Below are 24,512 nucleotides of genomic sequence, written 5' to 3' on the forward strand. Positions count from 1 at the left end.
ATCAACTGATTTCATATGTGAAGCATTAGTTGTATTTTGAATGTATTCTGCATGGATTGCAGTGGTAGTTGGATGTGGTTCCATAGTTTAGTTACACTGTTTGAATATAGAGAGTCACCAGCAATATTAGATGATTTGGCTATAGTGATTAGTATTTTTTCTCTAGGTCATAAAATTCCATTGGTGGAGATGTGTTGTAGTAAGTTGTTAAGGGCTGAGGAAGAGTCTGGCTTATAAAGAAGTCTGTATTGTAATTAGCTGAGAAAGAATTAGGTGAATACTTCTAACTAATTTAATTCTCTGAGGGCTAGGCAATGGTGTGTTCTGTTGTTAACCCAAACTACCAATTGCTCCAAAGCACTGTCTAGCTGAGTGACTTGCTTGATGTCAAACAGTAGGTAAATGAAGAAGGACAGATTCAAACCCTGCATCCTTGCCACAGGAAGCTGCTCATTAACAATCAAAGCTGGATTCTTCTATGCCAGCTGTCAGAGTATTCTTTTTTAACTAAATGCTGAAATCCTTTGCATTCCAGTCTTGCAGACAAGACTAAGTTAGTGATATGCAACAATGATTACATAATTGATGTTGAAGATCACATGGTTCTGATCATCACTCTAAAGAATGCAGACCATTCTTTAATGACAAATATCAACCGTTTTGCAGTTGCTGGAGGCTGTAAAGAAGCTAACTCAAAAATATTTTACTTAAATGCAACATGTTTAGACTATATTACACAGTCCAGGACTATTAATGATGAGTTAATTAATTTAGTGCATTAAGTAAAGAAATAAATTTAAAGCAATATAAAAGCTGCATTAGCTTTTGTTAAGCAACCCACAAGCCATAAAAAATCTGAAATATTACTGCATACTACAAAGAATGTATTTATTTATTCATTTTTGGTAGGGGGTTTACATACTTGCATGGCATGTACATCTCATTTTGACCTACCAATGTCTTTTCTATCATCAAGCATAGCAATCCCATCTGACATCATTCAGTACAGGTCTGATCTACTTGGATGATTAATAATTCTGTATTGTTGCCATATACACCTCCAGAGTAATCAGAGCCAGATCATGGATAAATGGAGCCCTATGCAAGGTAATGAATTAGGTCCTAGCCAGCTATATCAATATCCCATTACTTGATTGCCATTCACCAATTACCATAGACGCTTCAAACCTATCAGTGCAAATACTATGTCCTTCTTTACATTTACAATTATCAGAGAGATTTGGTTATCATTTAAAACTTTTATTTCAGATTTTAGAGAAGAAAACATTGACAAACATTTTTAAACAAAATACATTCATATTAAAAACTGACACAAGAAACAGTAATGTCTTGTTTGCCAGAAAATCACATTAAGTGAAAATGCATCTGGTAACCTTTTAAACTACAAATAAAATGTACTGGATTCATACTAATCAGTGTCTATTTGAATGAATTAGGCATTCAAAAGACAAATATGTAATGCATTTGCTAACAGCATGAGACAGTTCACTGGACCAAAACATCCCTTTTCAGGAGCAGCCCTGGAGTACTGTCTCTTGAAGTACATTGGCAAAGTCACATAGAACGGGATCTTAATAGAGAGATGAAAAGTCAGCAAGCAAAGGAGAGTAGTAGTGCTGAAACTGCATTCATCCTCAAGTCTTGCTGAGTACCTTCACGAGGTGGACCCTGTTTTTTCACAAAATCTCACCAAGGTGACATTGATATATAGACTGTATTTATATAGCATATATCATGGACAGAAGTAAGTCAAAAACAAAAAAGATAGCTGAGTACACAAGACCCAGGATAAAAAAGTACCCAATCCTGGTAGGCGCACTGGTGCCAGGACTGTAAAAAATGACAGTGTAGAATCCTCAAAATACAGAAACTTTCCTACAATGGGGCCAGGCCAGGCCCAGGGGGAGGATGGTCCCCTCTGTTGTAGAAGGAAGTAGCAGTCCACACAAATCACAAAAAATGATAGTCCAAAGAAGAGCCATAAATATAATAGAGTAGACTATTGTGGATAAGAAAGAAATTATGTATTGTTACTATGATGCAAAAAGCCCAGAATTTCCAGACAGAGGATAAAAAAAAGAGTAAGAGATAAATTAGAGGAAAGAAAAATACTTCCACAGGAAAAACTGTTAGAAGCTTCAAATGAAAATTTGTGTTCATTAATACAACAGAGTTTTGTAAAACAGTATATAGATCAAGAAACTTTGATCTGTTTGGAAAAGAAGTATCTGCGGAAGTGCGAAAATGTAAACAACAAAACCTAGATATTTTTGAAAAGTATAAAAAAGAAATATGGACATAGGAAAGAAAGAGAGATTTGATATGGTGCAATATTTATGCAAAGGAGAAAGCCAAATTAATATAAAGAAGGTAGCCCCAAAGATATTCAAAGAGAAATGCAGGCAAAGACATCCAGATATGGAAAATTTCACAATAAAAAAAATAATATCACAAAGATGGAATGTAGAAAAGAAGATCAGTAAAGTAGAAGTTAAAAAATAGAAGTTGAAGTTATGGCGTGCCTGTGAAGTGAAGGATTTGCTGTAGAAGGTCTAACACAGGTTACATCACAGCATGATGGAGAGAGTTCCCAAAGTAAGGAATATAAGCAGGAATACAAGGAGATATTTGAAGAAGAAATATGGACATGGGAAAGAAAAAGACATTTAATATGGTATAATATTTATGCAAAGGAGAAAGCAAAACTAACCAGTACAAAAAGAGTAGCACCAAGATATTTGAAGAGAAATGCAGACAAAGGAATCCAGATATGGAAAACTTTACAATACAAAAAATAAGAAGACAAAGAGGAAAAGTAGAAAAGGAGATTAGCAATGGAGAAATTAAAGAAACAAAAATTGAGGTTTTGGAGCATCTGCAAAGTGAAGGATTCAGTGTAGAAAATCTAATGCAGAAAGCACCAAAACAGGATAGAGCAATGGATATCCAAATTAAGGGGAAACCAGTGGAACAGAAAGCAATTGGTAGGTGCCATATCAAGATATTCTGGAGCCTTCCACAGGAAATGAGTATAAACATACACTTGAAGCTAAACAGCAAGGGGAGGAACAGGAAACTGTGGAAACTCTGATGCAATCAATGTTGAGGAGTGATAGGCCAGTGAGTTCCCATATGAGAGAGCAATGGATGGCACAGGATGAAACTGAAGAGAAGGTGCCACAGGAAGATGCTATAAAACTTTCTATAGAATGCCCGCATGAAATGGAAAACAAGGAATGTGCCCTCAGTTTGGAAGAAAATGAGCTAAGTGAAGAGTTGCTTGATTTAATAGATATAGATATATTAAGATCAATGAAAGAAATAGACTACAGAGGGTCAATAAAACCCCAAAAGTCAGAAGTCTGATAAAACAAATGAACACAGTAATTAGGACTGCCATAGAGATCCATGTGATATAACAGAAGTAAACAGGATATATTACTGTACAGCTAAACTAATAACTGATAAAGGTCTACCACAAGAACACATGGTAGTGAGGGAAAGGAAGGGGAGAAATTGAATACCATCATGGAAGTATCAAATAGAGAAAAATATAAAGCAATTAAGATAAGAAGTGTCACTGTTAGAAGACTACAGAAGAGGGAATAGATCAACAAAGATACTAAGAAAGATAGATGTGATAAAAGCAATGCGCAATATTAGAACAGATCCAGATCAATCATGCACTATCGCAAATAAACTAAAAATTTCAGTACAGGTTGAAAAACTTAGAAGATATCCAGATAAATATAAAGGAAAAGTGCAAAATAAGCAATTTATTGATGACCCAAAAAAGGTGAAAGGAATTGAAAGACCGCCAAAAAAAGAAAAAATAGATGCATTTTTGGAGAAGTATCTATGAAGATCCTGTGGACACAACAAAGATGCTAAATGGATAAAAGAATTAAAAGAAAGAATAAGAAGCATAAAGGTACAGCGTATGAAATGGGATGAAGTAACAGCCAGAGAGATTGAAACAAAGTTAAGAAAAGCCTCTAATTGGAAAACCTCTGGCTCAGATGCAGTACCTAACTTTTGGTTAAAAGTATTAACATCTTTGTATGAAGATTTAGCCATGAGTAAGAACTGCAAATATCCACTCACAATGGTCTTGGTGAATAAAACCCTCTTATAATCGAACAAACAGTAAAAAAATTAAAAAAGGTTGTAACACGATGTCAGGAACAACCACTACTTACAAGGTACAAGAAAATGTGGTTCATGTAGCCAATTTTCCTTTATTCTGGAGAACACTGATGCACTATTAGAAAATATTAATAAGACAAAAGTTTATTTTAAAAATGGAAATTGTAACATGGAATGTGTCATATATTTGACCAAGTGCATGTCCTGTCCAGTATTTTACATAGGAAAACCTGACAGGGCACTGAAAAATAGAATATATGAACACACATATCAGATTAGGAAATAAAATGCTAACAATGCCTTATATAGGCACTTGACCAACAGTTTGGGATGCCACACATTTAAATTTGCAATATTGAAGGGGTAGTGATTATAAAACACTTCTTGAAGAGAAGTGAAGTGGCAGTTAATGCTATATGCTTCTAGCCCCCCAGAAATTAACGACAATATTCTCCTGAATTTACCTGAAACCTATCTTAGAGCTTAGAGCTTAGGGTTTTAAGTGGTCTGAACATACGTACATGTGAATTGTTAAAGAAGCTTTTTTATATAATTGGACTTATTTATGATTATAGTCACCACATTTACATTTTTTAATTCACTCTTTAAATGTTTCATTTTTTAAAAATATGTGTTTTTAGTATTAAAGTATTTTATGCATTTATAGTGGTTGAACAGTATATTATGGTACTATTGCAATTCATTTGATAACCTTTTACTTTTTTGTTGCTCTTGTTGCTAGCCCTTTAAATATTGCATAGTAGAACATTAATTAGTTGGCACAGGCTTATGGGTATAAAAGGGCTTTTCTTAGTAATGGTATTTTGATTCTGATGAAGTCCTGTTAAGCAGTACGAAAGCGCTTAGTTTGAATAATGTGTGTTTTCAGAAGAGATTCAATCTACATTTTTTTGGGAGTCTTTATTGTTCATAGTTCTGTTTTCCAACCAGTGACAGTGGTTACAGTTTCTTATGGTTTTTGGAGTTAGTTCCTGGTGCCGCTATTTGTGTGTGTTTATTTTGGGACAAGAATGTGATATAAAAGAAGAGAACTGATGAAGGATAAAACGTGAACAAATGCAAATAAAACTTAGGAAGTAATACTTTAGAAGACTTAATCCTGAAAACAGCATTGACATCTAGGAACAAAATTCAAGCTATAAATCAATTTGCTCTTCCTGTCCTAACTTAGAGTTTTGGAGTGACTGACTGGTTCCAAAATGTGTTGGATAGATTAGATAGGAAAACAAGAAGGATGCTTCATGCTCACCAAATGATTTATAAAAATCAGTGCATACCAAGATTATATATTCCCCATTCTGAAGGAGGGATGGGCATCCTTGAAATTGATTACATGTACAAATCTGCAATCGTTGGACTTCACACATATCTGCTGACTTCACAAGACCCAAACTTAGTGAAAGTTTTGAAACATGAGGAGAATAAATCTAAGATGACTTCTCTGCTTAATCTAGCAGAAGCATATTGGTGTCAATCAGGAATGGAAATCAAACCAGAAGTAGATACAAATCAGGCAGCAACTGAATGTGCCAAAAAACAAAAGAAAGAATATAAGGTAAAGGACCAGATGAGAAGGCAAGAAATATGGAAAATGCATAAATATAGTTGCAAGCATAGAAAACTTCTGGAAGAACCTCATGTTGATCAGGAACAAATACAGGAATGGTTAAAGAGAGGTGAATTCAAACCAAGAGATGAAAAGTAAATTGAAGAAAAATATCCACTGTAAATACATCTCCTTTTATTGAGCACAATAAAAGGAGACATGTTTAGCACAATAAAAGGAGATGTGTTTACAGTGGTTTACAGTGGATATTTTTCTTCAGTTTGCCTTTTGCTATACCTGCTGGATTCACAACCATTCACAACTGTGATTTCTGTCAGATGAAAGGTGAATACTGGCTGCCCAAGATAGTGAGCTATGAACATGCTGGTTTACAAAGTCCATTTAGCATATGGGAGAAACAGACAAATGTAGGTTTTGTAAAACTGATTTGGAAACAGTCACACACCTTGTTGCTGGTTGTGACATACTAATGGCAGAAGGACTGTATTCTGAAAGCCATAACGTGGCAAGACTGTTGCACTGGGGACTGTGCAAACATTATGGTAGTGAAGTGGCTGAAAAACACTGGAAACATGAGCCCCAAAGCATCATACAAAATAATGATGTTTACATCACATGGGATCATCCATTACCAACAGTTCAAAAGAGCAAAAACAAATGCCAGTGAGGCAGCCATGGCAAAATGCACTTTAATAAAAATAATGATAAAAACAGTGGATGAGCGCTTTCTCATGTTGCACGCTTCTTCAGATCCTAATATTGTTTTAACACTAAATAATTTTAAAATATCAAGCCAACCTATCACAGAGCACATAAAGTGAGACCCAACTTCTAATCAAGCATTAAGTTTGTGCCCATTAAGGGCAGGATTTATGCTTACATTAGCATTGATGCCTGGGTGTCTATGAGCCAGAAGTCTTAGAATCCAATGTAATTCTATTTGTTCTAAGTAATTGTTAATATCTCCACCCCTGTTTGTGCCAGTAATATGTTGTAGTACTCTAATGCATTTTTTATATTCTTGGTTTTGATGTCATATAAATGCCTGGTTACCCTGTCCCTTAATCTCTTGACAGTTTTACCCACATAGAAGCAAGGACAGGAATTGCAGGTTGTTAAATATACAACCTGTGTGGTGGTGCAGTCAGCATAAAATCTTGGTGTAACTTGAACATCATATTAGGATGAACAAATTCCTGTTGTTCAGTTATAACCTTACAAACTTTGCAAGTTCTACAGGGAAAAGTGCCTAATCTATTACCTCTGGGCATCTTTCAATGTTTACGATCACATAATAACTCCTTTAAATTCCTGTCATTTCTGTAAGTGAATGTGGGTGTCTCACCAACTATGGCAGCAGTTTGTTGAGCTGCAGTTAAAAGTCACCAGTTTTTCTTTATAATAGTGCATATAACTTTCACATCATGTGTGTACTTAGTGATAAAATATACCCTGCCCCTGCCAAGAGCCCTCGAGAAAGTGGCTCTGGATGAATTGTTGTTGTTGGTTCATGATGAACCCACCCTGGTGGCCAGTACATTGTCTTGAATTTTGTTCACTAATGCTTTAATATAGCCTCTACCCTGAAGCAACCCTGTGAGTGTCTGTAACTCCTTCTTGACATCATCTTCACTGGTACATAGTCTAGATATCCTAGTGAATTGGCTCTTCACTATGTTGTGGAAAACACGCCTAGGATGCATGGTGCCATTAACTAACAACCATTTCTCCAGCATTGTTTGGGGCATAAAGAGGTGGAAATGTCTCCAGTAGATGCCCTTTTAAGTAAAACATCCAGGAAGTCAATCTCTGAGTGAGAATACGTAAAGGTAAATTTGAGAAAATTTGTTGTAGATTCTAAGCAGAGAAAAAACATGTAAAGTAAATTGTCTCTCCCTGATCATAATAAAAAGACGTCATCAATGAAAAGTCTGTAAAGCTTATGTCCTGAGAATTCATTACAGAAAAGATGTTTGTTTTCCTAGAAATACATGACCAGGTTGGCATAATAATTTGCACATAGCAAAACCCCTTTTCTGCTAATATATCTCTTCATCAAAAATAAAGACATTGTTCTCTAAGATAAAATCTAGAAATGTGCAAATCAAATTAACACTGTCCATGTTGTAAACAGATCTAGAAGTTAAAATCTCTCTATGGCTTCCACACCTTAAGCATTAGGAGTAGATGTGAAAAGAGTCTTAACATCTAGAGTAACCCTTAAGTAAGAAGCAGCATCTGAGCTATGCAAAAAGTCAGTTATGTCTTTTAAGAACTGAGTGGTATCTTTTAATATTGTAGGCAACCGTACCACAATCTGTTTCAATTTCCCCTCTACAAATATAGATAAGGGCTCTGTGGCCCAACCTCCACCTGCAACAATAGGTCTCATGGGCAGAATGACAGAGTCCTTATGAATCTTAGGTAGACCTTTCATAATAGGCACAAAGAGATGTATCACATTCAAGAAGTGGTACAGGGACTCATCTATAAGTCTACACATGAGTAGATCACAAAGGGTATCCCTTATCCCTCTCAGTAGTCTTTGTATGAATAAATAGTCTACCTTCTGATAAGTAGCCTCATCAGTCAACAGCAATAGCATGGCTTTTAAATAGTCTTTTGTATTCATTATTACAACAGCACCCTCCTTGTCTGCTGGTCTTATACAGATTTCAGTCATACTTTCTAAATGTCTCAATGTTTGTCTTTCAAAGGAAGTCAGATTATAAAAATTATTTTTGCTGTATTCCTCTTTTTTAGCAGTCCAAGCATTTGGGTGGTGCTAGATGGTTTTGTTATACTAACAGTTCAAAAGACAGATGCTAGAAAAATGGATATAATGGTCCATGAAAAGAAGACAAAAGTAGCATTAATCATTGAAATTGCCACACCAGTGACTACAGTCTCTTGTGTACAGAGAGACATAAAGTCATACAATATCAGGATCTGCAGGCAGAAATGATAGCAATGCAGAAGAAAGATACCCAGACAGTTCCAATAGTAGTAGGAGTAATGGGTCTTTTAAAAAAGAATCTACAATCACATTTAGATATGTTACCAATGCATGTAACCCCATACGAATTGCAGAAAGAGTCATTACTGGTCACACTGCAGGTGCTGTGAAGAGCACTTCAATTCATTCGGACATATACTACAGACTTTTTACATATTGATACTATAGTGTTAGAGCCTAACTTTCCATCAGCATGGAACACGCAGGATATATTGCATTATAATATATTGGTATCAGAGACTCAGCTATTATCAGCATGGAACACCACAAGTTTATTTACATCATAAAACATTAATGTTAGAGCCTCAGTTAACATCAACATGGAACATTCAGGCTTTGCTACACTATAATTCTGTAGAGTTAGATGATCAGTTACCATCAGCATGGAAAAGACCAGTTCTGTGATATGATAATACAGTAATGTTAAAGCCTCTTTTGCTGTCAGTATGAAAACCCACACTTTATTCCAAAGAGAGACTCGGCTATCATCAGATAGGAAGAATCTCATAGGCTTACTTACATCAATATACAGTAGTGTCATAGCCTCAGTTAACATTAATAATAAAGAAGTGTCAGAGAATTTATTATCATCTGCATGGAAAAGACAAACTTTGTGTCATGATAATATAGCAGTGTCAAAGCACACACACTTTATTACATTATAATACATCAAGGTGAGACAACCATCATCTGCAAGAAATTCACAGGCTTAGTTACATCAATATACAGTAGTGCCATATCCTCAGTTAGCATCCACATGAAGCACACAGGCTTTGTTTTCAAGACAATAAAGGAGTGTCAGGAAGTTTCTTACCATCAGCATTCAACATTGAAGGATTTGCTGTATCAAAATCCAGTAGTTCCAGTGCCTCAGTTACCATCAGAGTGAAACACACAGGCTTTGTTACCCCATAATACAGTACTGTCATATCTTCAGTTATCATCCACATGGAAGACTTCAGGCTTTGTTACATCATAGTACAGTAGTTTTAGAGACTCGGTTATCTGAAGCTTAGACGATATACAAGTCATTGTTCTAACATAATACAGCAGTGTAATAGCCTGAGTTACCATTAGCATGGAACACTACATGATTTGTTACATCATAATACAGTAGTGCCAGAGCCTTAGTTACCATCAGCATGGAACACTACATGATTTGTTACATCATCATACAGTAGTGCCAGAGCCTTAGTTACCATCAGCATGGAACACACAGGCTATGTTATATCCTAATACCGTGGTGTCAGTGCGTCAGCTACTGTAAGTGTGGAACATACAGGAGTTGTTACATCATAAGGCAGTAGTGTCAGAGTTTTAGTTGCTAACTACATGGAAAACAACAAGCTTTTGTAACATGATAATACAGTAGTGTCACAGCCTTAGTTAGCATCAGCATGGAACACACAAGCTTTGCTTCATCATAATACAGGAGTCTGGGTGTGTTAGTTACCATCAGCATGCAACAGTACAGGCCCTGCTACATCATAAGACGGTGGCGTCAAAGCCACAGTTAGCATCAATTTGGAATACATGGGCTTTGTTACATCATAATATAGTGTCAGAGCCTCAGTTACTATCAGCACGGAACTTTGCAAGCTTTCTTACAGCATAATATAAAGGTGTAAGAGACACAGTTACATTCTACATAGAATATTACAGCCTTGGTATATCATAATACAATGGTGTCACAGCATCAGTTACCATTAACAAGGAACACATACTAACCCGACCCAGCACACTCAGACAATTAAACCAACTGTTCCACTTTCAAACCAGCACGCAGTGCTTAGCAAAATTAATCGCTTTAATAAACTTCAAGAAAATTTAACACTTTCATCTGTATATAACAAAAGACTTCTTCAAAATAAAAATAACTTACAAGCAAGACATTTAAAAACAAGACCATTGATGTCACATGTGAAAATTCATCCAATCGCATCCCAAGAACATCAGATATCTTAATAAATCCCTTAATAGGTGTTACATTCAGTAAACAGGTAGAAATATAAAAATGCCTTTGAGATGCACAAATATCAACAAAATACAGTTGAAATAATTATATTATATGCAGCAACCAACATTAAACAGATACTGCATTAAATATCATATGAATAAAGTTTTAGGACAAGGACACCTAGAGACAGAAACAGCCTAATTTATTCCCATTTAATTACAGGAATTCAATTTAATCTGCCAAATTAGTTGTCTAAATTCCAATAAATCATTCCATAAGCCTCCACATGTTTTTTTCAACACCTTACTCCACTCCAAAAAAAAAAAAAATAAATAATGTGAGGGGTTCTTTTCAATGTGTTTGAACAAGGCATTGTTTACATTTTTATGTGTAATGTAATACTGGTGCTCATAAATACATTCCTTATATCTCCTCTCCATCTTACCAACATGAAAACAAGCACAGTGTTGACATTTATCCAAATGCACCAAGCCCATAGAATTGCAAGTGCAATAAAAAGGAGTCATAATAATGCAATTACTGATGATCATCGAATCTGTTACTAAAATGTTCTTAAATTGTGAACAAAATCTACATTTAAAAGTGCCCTTCTTTTTACTTTGGTGGCCATGGTAAAAATCCCCTCATTCTAAGAGGTTCTTAATCGTTTTTCCTCTCCTAAAAATCATTTGAAATTTACTACTTATTTTGCCATTTAAATTGCCATAACAAGAAAACGTTTTCCAATTCCTGTCCAATGTAAGTACATTTTAATAATAGATTCAGTCTACTATATCATGATACGGCAGTGTCAGAGCCTCAGTGACCATCAGCAATGAACAAGCAGGTTTAAATACATCATAATGCAGCAGTATCAGAGCTTTATTGAACATGCAGGCTTTGTAAAATCATAATACAGTATTTTTAGAGCATTAGTTATCATCAGCATGGAGAACACATCCAGTTTTACAATATAATCCAGCAGTGTTACAGATGCAATTTACTGCAAACATGAAACACACAGACTTTGCTACATCATAAGACAGAAGTATCTATGAATCAACTAACATCAGCATGGAATACATGGGAGTTATTACATCATAATACAGTAGTCTAAAGCCTTAGCTGCCAACAGCATGGAAGAATACAGGCTTTGTTACATCATAATACAATAGTATCACAGCCTCAGTTAGCATTGGCATGAAACACACAGGCTTTGCTTCATCATAATGCAGAAGTGTCAATCTGTCAGTTACCATCAGCATGCAACACTACAGGCTCTGCTAAATCATAAGACAGTGGTGTAAGAGCAACAGTTACCATCAGAGTGGCACATGCAGGCTTTGTTACATCATAATAAAGTGTCAGAGCCTCTGTTGCCGTCAACATGAGAGATATTAGTTGTGCCAGAGACATAGCTGCCTTTAGTGTGAAACAGCAGAGCCTTGGTATGTCATTATACAGTGGTGTCACAGCCACAGTTACTATTAGCATGGAAGACACAGGCTTGATTACATCATAAGAGATTAGTGCCAGAGCCTCAGTTAACTTCAGCATTGAAACACACAAGCTTTGTTACATCATAATGCAGTAGCATCACAGATCAGTTATCAACAGCATGGTACACATAGTCACTGCTATATCAAATATAATATTGTCAGAGCCCCCATTACCATGAGCTTTCAACATTACAAACTTTGTTACATCATAATACCATGATGTCAAAGCCTCAATAATGATCAGCAGGAAGCATACAAGCATTGTTACATCATAATATAGTAGTGTCAGAGCACAGGCTTTGTTACATCATAAAACAGTTGTAAGTTCCTCAGTTATCATCAGTATGGCACACAGGCATTATTGCAGTAGTTTTACAGCCTCAGTTACCATAACAATTGAATACACAGGCTTTGTTACATCATACCAAAGTTGTGATAAAGTCCCAGTTCGCATCAGCATGGAATGGACAGACTTTACTACATTTCCTCCTTTTGGCTTTTTCTGGTTAGGGGTTGCCACAGTGGAACAATGGTCCGCAGAATGATTGGCAGTGAGTTTTACGGTGTCGAGTTGCCAGCCCAGTGCCCAACCTTTCACAGAAGGCACACATACGAAAAGACTCACATCTAGGGATAATTTAGAGTGCCCAATCTGCCTACAGACTTTACTACATCATGATACAGTAATCTTAGAAGTTGGGGGTTGGCATAATGGTTAAGGTGATTACCTCACAGATACAAGGCACAGGGTTTAGATCAGACCTTCAGGGAAATTGACTAAGCTTAGAAATTGTCCTACAAGAGCAGCTATCCTAGTACTTACCTATGAACCATTAGCATGGAACACTTCAGGCTTTCTTACAGCATAATACAGTAGTGTCAGAGCCTCAGTTTCCATATGAGTGGAACACTACAGGCTAAATTATGTCATAATACAGTACTGATAAAGCCTTGTTACCATCAGCATGCACACAGAAGTTTTGTTATATTATTATATAGTATAGTCATTGCATCAGTTAGCATCACCATGCATCACACAGGATCTACTACTTCATAATACAGCATTGTCAAAAGCTCAGTTACCATTAGCACGCAACACTATATGCTTTGGTACATCATAATATAGTAGTGTGAGCACCTCAGTTACCATAAGGCTTTGTTACATCATAACACAGTAATGTCAGTGCCTCAATCACCATTAGCTGGACACTACAGGCTTCGTCACATCATAATTTGGTAGTGTAACAGCAACTCCTACCATTAACCAGCTACTGTACTGGTTTTATTACACAGTATTACAGTACTGTCAGAACCTCAGTTATCATCAGCGTCAGAGCATCAATTACCATAACAAAGGAGCACTACCAGCTTTGTTACATCATAATCAAGTAGTGCTAGAGCCTTGATTACCGTCAGTATGAACCAGGCAAGCATTGTTGCATCATAATGCAGTAGATTAGTAGTCTCAGTTACCATCAACACAAAACCTGCAGGCTTTGTTAGAGCATAATGTAGTAGTGTGATAGCCAGGGTAACCATCAACATGGAAAACAGAGGTTTTGTTATTTCATACTATGGTAGTATTAGAGAGTCAGTTACTATCAACATGGAACAAACAGGCTTTGTTACATCATAATACAACAGTGTCAAAGGCTCAGTCACCATCAGCATAGAAAACTAAAGACGTTGTTACATCAAAATACAATAGTGTCAGTCCTCAGTTGCTATCTGCATTGAAAAAAAAGGCCTTCTTATATAATAATAAAGTTGTGTCAGATTCCAGTTTGTATCAACATGGAACATTCAGGCTTAATACATCTTAATACAGTAATGTGAGAGGTTCATTTACCATAAGCATGGAACACCATAGTTTTTGTTACATCATACCATGGCAGTGAGTCAGAGCCTCAGCTACCACAACCATGGACCACTACAGGTTAACTTATAATACAGTGGTGTCAGAGCCTCAGATGCCATCAGAGTGGACATAGAGGTTTTCTTACACCATAATACAGCAGGGTCAGTGCCTCATTTTCCAACTTCATGGAAAGGACAGGGTTTATTACTTTATAATAAAACAGTGTCAGAGGGTCAGCAACCCTCAGCATAGAACACACAAGCTTTGTTACTTCACAGTATAGCAGTGTGAGAGCCTCAGTTACCTTCAGCATGGAACACTACAGGCTTTGTTACATTATACTTCAGTAGTTTCAGAGCCTTAGTAGCCATCAGCAGGGGGTAGACAGGCTTTGTAACATTATGATACAGTAGGATCATCTCCACAGTTACCATCTTCATGGAGCACACAGTCTTTTATCTTCACAATACAGAACCAGGGATACAGTTATCATCTGAATGGAAAATGCAGGCATTCTTATAGCATAATACAGTAGTAGAACAGACCTCAATTACCATCGGCATAGAACACACAGTCTTTCTTACATCATAGGTTCGTAGGTTCATAGCTAGGCAATCAGTTTGCAGACTATTTCAAACCTAGCCAAAACAACATACTCAAAATTTTCCTCCAGCCTCAAGGAGGACAAGACAAGATAGACGAGGGGAGAATTTGATGCTGCAGATCCAATTATCTAGGTTGACAAAAGTAGCAGAGGTACTACTCTGCTTGACATGCAGTGGAAGTTTGTTCCAGAGGTGAGGGATACGTTGGGATATGAATATATTACACCAACATGCCTTATTTATCTGCTGATAAAGGTTTAGTTCATTTAACTAAGTATTTGAGTTAGCATTAGTTCTGTGAAGGAATAGGAGGTCAAATAGTGATGAATCTTTCATGATATGAAGGGCCAGACATAGATCTCCATGGAGGAGATTGTAAGAGACTGACTACAGAGAAAGGTCTGTCAGTCTCTCCAGATAACTAAGATTTTTGAAGCTACTGATCATTTTAGTTATGAATCTCTGAGATCTCTCAAGTTATTTGATATGTTTAGATAAATATATACCAAAAGGTGTATTATGTTTAATAATGGGTCTGATAAGATATGAGTAAAGGGGATTAAGACTTCTCTAGATCTAGTGGAGATGACTCTGGAAATTAAATGGGCTTGATAAAAGGCTTTCTGAACTATTGTGGAAGCATGATGCTGAAATGACAAGGAATTATCAACAAGAGTACTTAGATCCCTTATGAAAGTGTCTGATTTAAGAGGTGTAAACTATATGGTATATGGAAATGTTTTCTTATCAAAATGTTACAGTTTTTTGCATTTAATTTGGGACCATTGCCCTTGCACCAATTGTTAACATAGTATAAGCCCTCTTGGAGCAATTATGAATCAGTTGAAGAATAACAACACCAAATTTACAGTCATTTGCAAACTTAATTAACCATAGGCCAGGAGTGCTGACCTGAAGGTCTGAGAAATAAATGCCAAATAGGAGAAAGTCCAGCACTGAGCCCTATGCTATACCATTGATAATTGGGTAACAGAAAGTTCACACCGGGGATCACACCAACAGCACTACTAGATAGGGGATAAGGGTACTAGCTGCTAGTACAAGGGTCTAGGGAACTACTAAAGGGGTGGTGAATACCGCACAACGTGGCTGGGCTAATATATGCCTTCGAGCAGATAGCCCAGTACCAACCTATGAACCTATGAACCTATAAGAGACAGCTGTAACTCTAACCACATGGGTTCTATCAGACTACCAGTTAGCTTTCCACTGCACAATTAAGGATTTATATTCAGGTTTTCAAGTCTGTCAATAATGCCTTCCTGGAGAATAGTGTCAAACAACATTGCCAGGTCTAGATATGCTGTATGTATTGCATAACCATAATTCACTACTTCAGTTACTTTTTTAAAGCAAGCAATAAAGGTAAAGAGGCAGGACATTCCTTTGACAAAGCCAAATTAATGGCAGTCACATTGAAAAGATTTTCAATGTACAGATTAATAAAGTCTGGGATAATGAGCAGCATAGCTTTACATATGAGGCAGGCATCATAAAACAGAAGTGTCAGGCCCTTAGTTACCATCAGCAAGGAGTCAGCAGTATTTGTTCCATCATAGTACAACTGTGTAGGAAAATACTTAAACTAAAAAAAACAAACTGCAGTAGTGCAAAAGTATTTGATAAAACACACTGTTATAGTACAATTGTGTCAGAGCCTCACATGCCATCAGCATATAACACACAGACTTTGTTGCATCATAATTCAGTAGTATCAGAACCTCAAATGCCATAGGCATAGGGTTTGATATATAATAATAATAATAATATATTAGTGTTAGAGCCTCAGTTAACGTCAACATGGAATATACATTCTTTATTATATGATAAAACAGAAGAATCATAGCCTCTGATTCTATAATGATGGAAAACACAGGCTTTCTTACATCACAATGCATTAGCATGAGAGCTTCAGTTACCATCATTTTTATAGTTGTGTCATAGTAGTCTCATTTATCATCAGTATAGAATACACAGGCTTTGTTACATCATAATATAGTTGTGTCATAGTAGTCTCATTTACCATCAGTATGGACTACACAGGCTTTTTTACATCATAATATAGTTGTGTAGTGGTCACTGTATGTATCAGCATGGAACACACAGGCTTTCTGCATCATAATACAGTAATGTCATAGAATCAGTTACCATCAGCAGTGACTATAGAGACTTTGTAACATTATAATACAGTAGTGTCAGTGCCTCAGTTACCAGCTGAGTGGACCAAAAGGGCATATAGCAGAATATTGTTGTGTTAGATTATTAGACCTTAGTTACCATCAGCAATGTAAGTCATTCTTACATCATAAAAGATTAGTCTCAGACCCTCGGTATCCATCATCTAGGAACAAACATGCTTTGTTCTATCATACTGGACTGTCAGAGGCTCATTTACCATCAGAAGGAAACACACAGGTGTTACATCATAATGCAGTAGTGCAGAGGACAGAGTTTAAGTTACCATCAGTATAGAATGCACAGGCTTTGTGACCTCATAATAGAGTAGGGCTGGAGTCTAAGTTAAATCAGAGTGAAAAACAAATACTTTTTTTATTTAATAATAAAGATGAGTCAGAGCCTCTGTTACTGTCAGTATGGAACACTACAGGTATTGTTATATCATAATTCAGTAGTTTCAGAGCCCCAGTTACCATTGTAATAGGACACTACAGGCTTTGTTTCATTATAATACAGTAGTGTCAGAGCCTCACATACCATCGGCATGAAATACACAGGCTTTGTTGCATCACAATAGAGTAGTCTGAAGCCTCTCTACCCTGAGCTTAGAAAACACATGGTTTTCAACATAGTAACACAGTAGTGTCAGAGTGTCAGCTAACATCAGCATGGAGTGCTACAAGCTTTGTTACATCATTATACAGTAGTGTCAGAGCCTCAGTTTCCATCAGCAGGGACCACATAGGCTTTGTTACATCATTATACAGTAGTGTCAGAGCCTCAGTTTCCATCAGCAGGGACCACATAGGCTTTGTTACATCGTTATACAGTAGTGTCAGAGCCTCAGTTTCCATTAACAGGGAACACACAGGCTTTGTTACATCACAATATAGAGGTGTGGGATCCACAGTTACCATCAGCATGGAACACACTCACTTCATTACATCATAATTCAGTTATGGCAGATTCACAGTTACCATCAGTGTGGAACAAAAAAGCTTTGTTGCAGTGTCACAGCCTCAGATACCATAAGAATGGAAATCAAAGAGTTTGTTACATAATAATGCACTTGTGTCAGGTTCTCAGTTACATCAGCACTGAGCCCTACAGACTTTGGTATATCATAATACAGTAATGTCAGAGCCTCAGTTTCCATCAGCATTGAACACACAGGCATTTTTATATCACACTGCAATGGTGTCAGACCTTCAGTTACCAATAGGCTTTGTTCCATCATATTACAGTCGTCAGAACCTCATTTGCCATCAGATTACAGCACACAGGTTGTTTTATATAATAATACAGTAGTATCAGAGCCTTAGTTGCCATCAGCCTGGAGCATACAGGCTTTATTACATTATAATACAGTACTGTCTGGGCCTCAGTTAACATCAGCATGGAACACTACAGACTTTGTTACATCACTGTATAGTAGTGTTAGATCCCAGTAACCATCAGGATGGCATACACAGACTTTAGTATTTTATAATTCAGTAGTGCCTGAGCCTCATTTACCATCAGCATGAAACACAAAAGCCTTGTTACATCACAATACAGTAAGGTTAGAGTCTCGGTTACCTGAGAACATGCAGACTCTGCACAGAAGGAGCTCCAGCCAAGAATCAAACTGGAGAGCTTCTTGCTGTAAGACAATAACGCTAACAGCTGCACCATCTATTCATGGATTATGTTTGTATTATCTCTAATAGCAGTAACTAGGATCATAACATAGATATTTAGAAAGTCCCCAATCATGGGTTAAATAATTTAGGAGTTGCCTCTGTCCATTAGTAGTATGGGGAAAACATGGGGTACATTTATTATTAACCATCCATAGATCCAAGTTGCACTTGAATTTGGAAAGGGATGAGCTTCAGTTTACATGAACGGGGAGTCTGTTCCAGAGTAATGGTAGCTCCTGTAAGATGTACTTGTCACTCCAAATCATTCTGTTGATTTTGCAAAATAGGTTTAGATAACCATAATGAGTATTTCTGATGCCATTTGACTTTTCTGCTGTGTAGTAGGTCCAACAGTATTGAGTTAGAGGATACCTTTTTTTGCTAGACAGAGTATAATGACAAGGCTTTGAGTTGGTCCATGTAGGGCAAATTGTTAAAGCCTAGCATCCTTTTCATAAGGGATATCTGTGAGAGTTCCATCTGCTGCACGTTTCTATACAGATACATTCCAAAGTGGGCACTATACTTAATGACTGGCCTTCTGAGAGCTGAGTCTCAGATACCATCAACAGGGAACACTGCAGGCTATGTTACATCATAAGACAGTAGTGTCTGAGTCTCAGATACCATCAACAGGGAACACTGCAGGCTGTGTTACATCATAAGACAGTAGTGTCTGAGTCTCAGATACCATCAACAGGGAACACAGTAGGCTTTGTTACATCATAAGACAGTAGTGTCTGAGTCTCAGACACCATCAACAGGCAATACTGCAGGCTTTGTTACATCATAAGACAGTAGTGTCTGAGCCTCAGATACCATCAACAGGGAACACTGCAGGCTTTGTTACATCATAAGACAGTAGTGTCTGAGTCTCAGATACCATCAGCAGGGAACACTGCAGGCTTTGTTACATCATAAGACAGCAGTGTCTGAGTCTCAGATACCATCAGCAGGGAACCCTGCAGGCTTTGTTACATCATAAGACAGTAGTGTCTGTGTCTCAGTTGAATTAATATGGAACACACAGGCTTTGTTCTAAAGACTCATTTCAGTTAATTTGGAATTTCTAGTCAATGTTGATACATAGAGAATAGCCGGCAGATTTACTCAACAAAGTGTGTGTTAATGTTATAGAGGGTAGGAACAACACTTATAGGCCCATACTTTTTTCTAAAATGTTTGATATCAGCACAGCAGTTAAAGCATCCTCTAAGAACATTACGGCTTTTACCACTCATTTCTTCCTTTCTTCTTTTGAAATTAAATACATTTTAAAGAGGAACTAGAGTGCAGGTTTTTAACTCAGATCTAAGTGACAAGTTAGTGCCAAAACCTAGTGTAATACATAATAGAAATTTTAACATCAAATCTATTGTTGAAAATAAGAGAACTACAAATTAGCCTTCAAAATAAAATGTTAAAATGTGGACGATGCAAACACTGTAAATAGTCTATTCCACCTATGTTTCCATTATAAATTACCACATTCCATGAACAGGACAGTTTGACTATAATATTAGAGGTATAGTTTACATTTGTGGTGACCCCTAACTGGAGCAGCCGAAAGAAGTTTACATTGCCCTTTGTAATGCATGTGATGCAAACTGTGTTGGCAAAACTGAAACTCAATCGAAGGTACATATTTACAAACAACTGTATGACATTTCACATGAAGACAAAAACAATATTTTATTTAATGTTTGCTGCCCACATTTCAATGTTTTCTATTTTATAAATTAGTGAAAATGAGTATTAATGAAAGGGGCAAGTCTTGAAAACATTTTAGAATGCTGTGGTAATTGGGAACATATATTCTGAGAGTGTAATGAGTTGACAGACTTTAAAGATTCCCTGCAGACTTCTCTATCAGAGATACTGGGTGAGCAAATTGATGTATCTAGGAAAATTTTTTTCTAAGCTATGATACAGAATCAGGTCTGTCTAGACATGGAAAGGCCTGGTAAGGCCTTGCTGAAAGTAATTATGCTGGCTGCCTAAAACGCAGTTACTAGAAAAATAGAAATTAAAGTCTAAACCAACTGTACTAGAAGTAGTGAATATAGTTTGTTTGTTTGTTTGTTTGTTTGTGTCTTTCGGTCCGCTAATTAGAAGTAGTGAATATAGTAACAGAAATAAAACAACTGGAACTGGGATCTTTAGAAAAGGGTAGGAGTAAATTACATAGGAAGAATGGGAATTGCTGGAACATTGCATACAGGGGAGGAATGAGGCTTAAAAGAAGGCAGGATTTGAATGAGCTATGTAATGTTTGACTGACAGTGATTGAATAGATTATAAGTGATGTATAATGCTTGCAACTCAAATTATGTCAATATGGTTTGTTTTCATTTATATAAATGTATGATTGTGTATGTCATAAGTGATAATTTAATAAAAATGTTTCTTGTTAAAAAAACAAACCATTTAAATTCTTTCAAGTCCCGTGGATTAAATGAACATGTATCTATTGCTCCAGTTTTAAAACAAAGAGCTATGCATATGTAAGCTCATTTCAGCAGTTATTGTGTATGTAAAATATAACAAACATTTATCAGTTTTCTTCCATTGATTGTATTTACACATTTGGTGTGTTTTTCTTTTTTAAACATTTATTAAATTATCACTTATGATGTAGGCTCATGTGCTAATAGAAAAGAGGTCAAAACCTATTAGCATGTCATATTCTTCCATTATACATGGCATATGTTTTCTTATTTACTACATTACGTACATTTCTCAATTCCTGCCTTCTCTTAAACTGCACTCCTCTTTCTGAATATTATTCTGCACATATTGTTCCCACAAATTCCATTTATTTTCAGTAATTTGCTTCTTCCATTTTCTAAATATTCCAGTTCTAGTTCTGCTATTGCCTTTAAAATAGTCAGTACTTTGCTTATTGATGGTTTAACTTTTGATTTCCATTTTCTATAATTGCTCTTTTTGGCAGCTTATAGCATTACACTTAATAAAGCCTTATTATGTACTGGCTATTCTGACAGAGTACTCTGAGCAGAATTTTTAAAATCTGCGAGCTCATTGCACTCCCAGAAAACATGTTCCCAGTTACCCCTCTCTTTTCCATCACACCTCCAGCATTTGTTATCTGCCAGTGGAAAAATTCTCTGACGTCTGCTCAGGGTATATAAATACTTATGCAAATACTTCCAAGCAAAAAATCCTAAACCTTCTGGACTTTGTTGCATACATAGGAGCCATACAGATCCCTTCCCACTGTTCCTTTGTAAATTGCCCTTCCTGTCTTTCTGCCAGTCTTTCATAACCTAATCTAACCAATTCATAGAGTTATTATGCAATATTTTATAAGCCCTACTTTTTTAACAGCAGTTTCTGATCTAGACTTGTATCAAAACTCTGCCAGAGCTGCTTTTTCATTTAGGACTCCCCTATCCCTTTCCCTTAGCTTATACTCTGATATTAATCCCTAGTAGGGAAAGCAGTCTCTAGCCTGCAGTCCAAATATCTTCTTGTCCTCATCTCGCTGTAGCACCTTTCCCTCTCCAGCTATTTGTTCACAATACCTCGGTTCCTTTGCCAACTTTATCTAGTAAATTCCAAATCCCTCTTGCCTAATTTCTATATCCCTCAATGCATTCATCCTGTTAGCAAAATCTCCTTTCTCCATTCTCACGTTGGCTTAGTTCTTGGAACACTTTCTGCAACTTTATGAATATGCTATTCTGTTTGGCTGTTGTTATTTTCCATAAGGATTGGCACCCAGACTCCTACTTTCTCCTTATTTCTCAAATTTTTGCCATTTCATCACAATCCCTTTCCACGTTTGAGTTTTAACCTTCTGCTTGTGTTATGCATATGAGTCTTAACAGCATAACTTTAAAATATCCCTTTACATCTGGTTATCCTAAACCACTTTGTTCTATGGGGAAGATTAAATTATCCCACTTAGCTGTTGCCTTTTGCCCCTCTCAAATAAATACCATCAACTCTTTGTTAATTATTTGTCCACAACCTCTCCTCTAGTTGATAAAGATATGCCTAACTTATATATAAAAGTAAAGGGACTAAAGTATTTAACTGCTTGTAACTTACTATCCATATCCATCATGAAGAGTTTCCAGATTTCTCACTTTTTATATTATCTTTACAGTAGTCTCTTCCCACATATCCTTAGCTGACAAAACAGAATCCTTTTTAATCCACACATGTCCATACTTTATCTTATCATGGCCCCATAAATATGGGTATTGCTGTGGGTACATAGTTTACAGCTATAGCCTTTGTTTTATCTTCATTAATTTATATCCTAAAAAAATTAAACTGTCTCAAAATATTCCACAACAATGAAATGTCCTTTTATGGATTTATCAAGTACAAACTAATGTCATCTCCAAATAAAGCTAACTTTACTTATTACCATATACATTATTTGTGAGTCCCTTACTTTCCTCTTACTTACTATAAATATAAATTTGAAGCATTTTTCTTACACTTGTTTATTATTATATGTGTCTTATTAAGAACATTAGTTTTGAAGTGTTGATAAACATGTAAGTTGTTAGTGTACAAATGTTGATGAAGTTGAAGCAATGGAGGATGAAAGTGAGCAATGTTTTTATTCCTTTCTGTTCAAGGATTGCATCCCTTGCATGGTTTGTTCTGTAAGAAGAGTGTCTGAGTTACAAGCTCTCATGGAGGGGTCAACCTTATCTCATTTGCCACATTGATAGGGTTTGCTTGAGATCTAATCCTTCCTTTATGTCAAAAGTGGTATCAGAGTTTACTTTGAGCCAAGCTATCCATCTTCCTGTTTTCCTTGAAGATCATAAAAAAACAAAGAAGAAATGATCCTTCATATTCTGGATATCACTGAAAATTCAGATATGATCTTGACAGAACTAAAACCTTCAGAATATCTGATATGTTATTTATTTTTATGAAGATAAGAAAAAAGGACAATCTGTCAATGCAGACCATCTCCAAATGGTTGTCACACATGATTACCTTTTGTTATACTCACCACAACATGGATATTCCAGGCAAGGACAAGACTCACTCTAATAGGCCCTTGTATTTATTAATGTTTTTTATAAAGGGGTGGATTCTATAAATATTCTAGACACAGCAACTTAGTTATCTGTACATACCTTTACAAAGCCGTACAAACTAGATTCCTTCTGCAGGTCTAGAGCAGACTTTGCAAGGACCATTCTCAGGGGTGTCTGGAGCCTCATCCTTCCCCTTCCCAGTCAGTATAAGCTACAGTGATCAACCTACCTTGCTAGGGCTACTGCAACAGAGATCAATATGAAGAACATAGTACAGTTGTGTAAGTAAACTTACCGTAACAGTAGACGTTTGAATGACTACTGCAGTAGCCACTCCCTCCACCTGTCTTATTTTTGTAATTTTTTTCTTTTTTTTTGTTGCCAGGGTGAGGACTTGGAATTTTATTTACCTAGCATTGAGCCTCTTTCAGAGTTCTAGCCTCCTTCTCTCAGTTGGCAAGAAACACTGAGCCACAGCTGCAATCAGTATGGACCACACAGGTTTAGTTACATAATAATACAGTAGTGTATGCCTCAATTACTATGTCAGAGCATCATTTGCTATCATCTTGGAACACACAAGCTTTGTTACATCATAATACAGTAGTATCCGAGGTTCAGATACCATCAGAATGGAGCACTACAGGCTTTATTATATAATTCACTAGTATCAGAGCCTCCATTTCCATTACCATGGAGCATACAGGCTTTGTTACACCATAATACATGAAGCTGAGAGCTGCAGTTACTATCAGTATGGAAAAACGACTGACTTTCCTACATCATAGTGTTGCAGTGTCAGAGTTTCACTTACCATTAGCATGAACACACAGGCAATGATACAGGAATGTGTAAGCAAAGGTGAACTGAAATGAAAAGATGAAAGGCTAATAACTGCAGCCCAGGATAGT

The sequence above is a fragment of the Protopterus annectens genome, chromosome 3.part0 (assembly GCF_019279795.1).
Source record: "Protopterus annectens isolate FY-2018-M chromosome 3.part0, PAN1.0, whole genome shotgun sequence".
NCBI classification, from domain to species: domain Eukaryota; kingdom Metazoa; phylum Chordata; order Ceratodontiformes; family Protopteridae; genus Protopterus; species Protopterus annectens.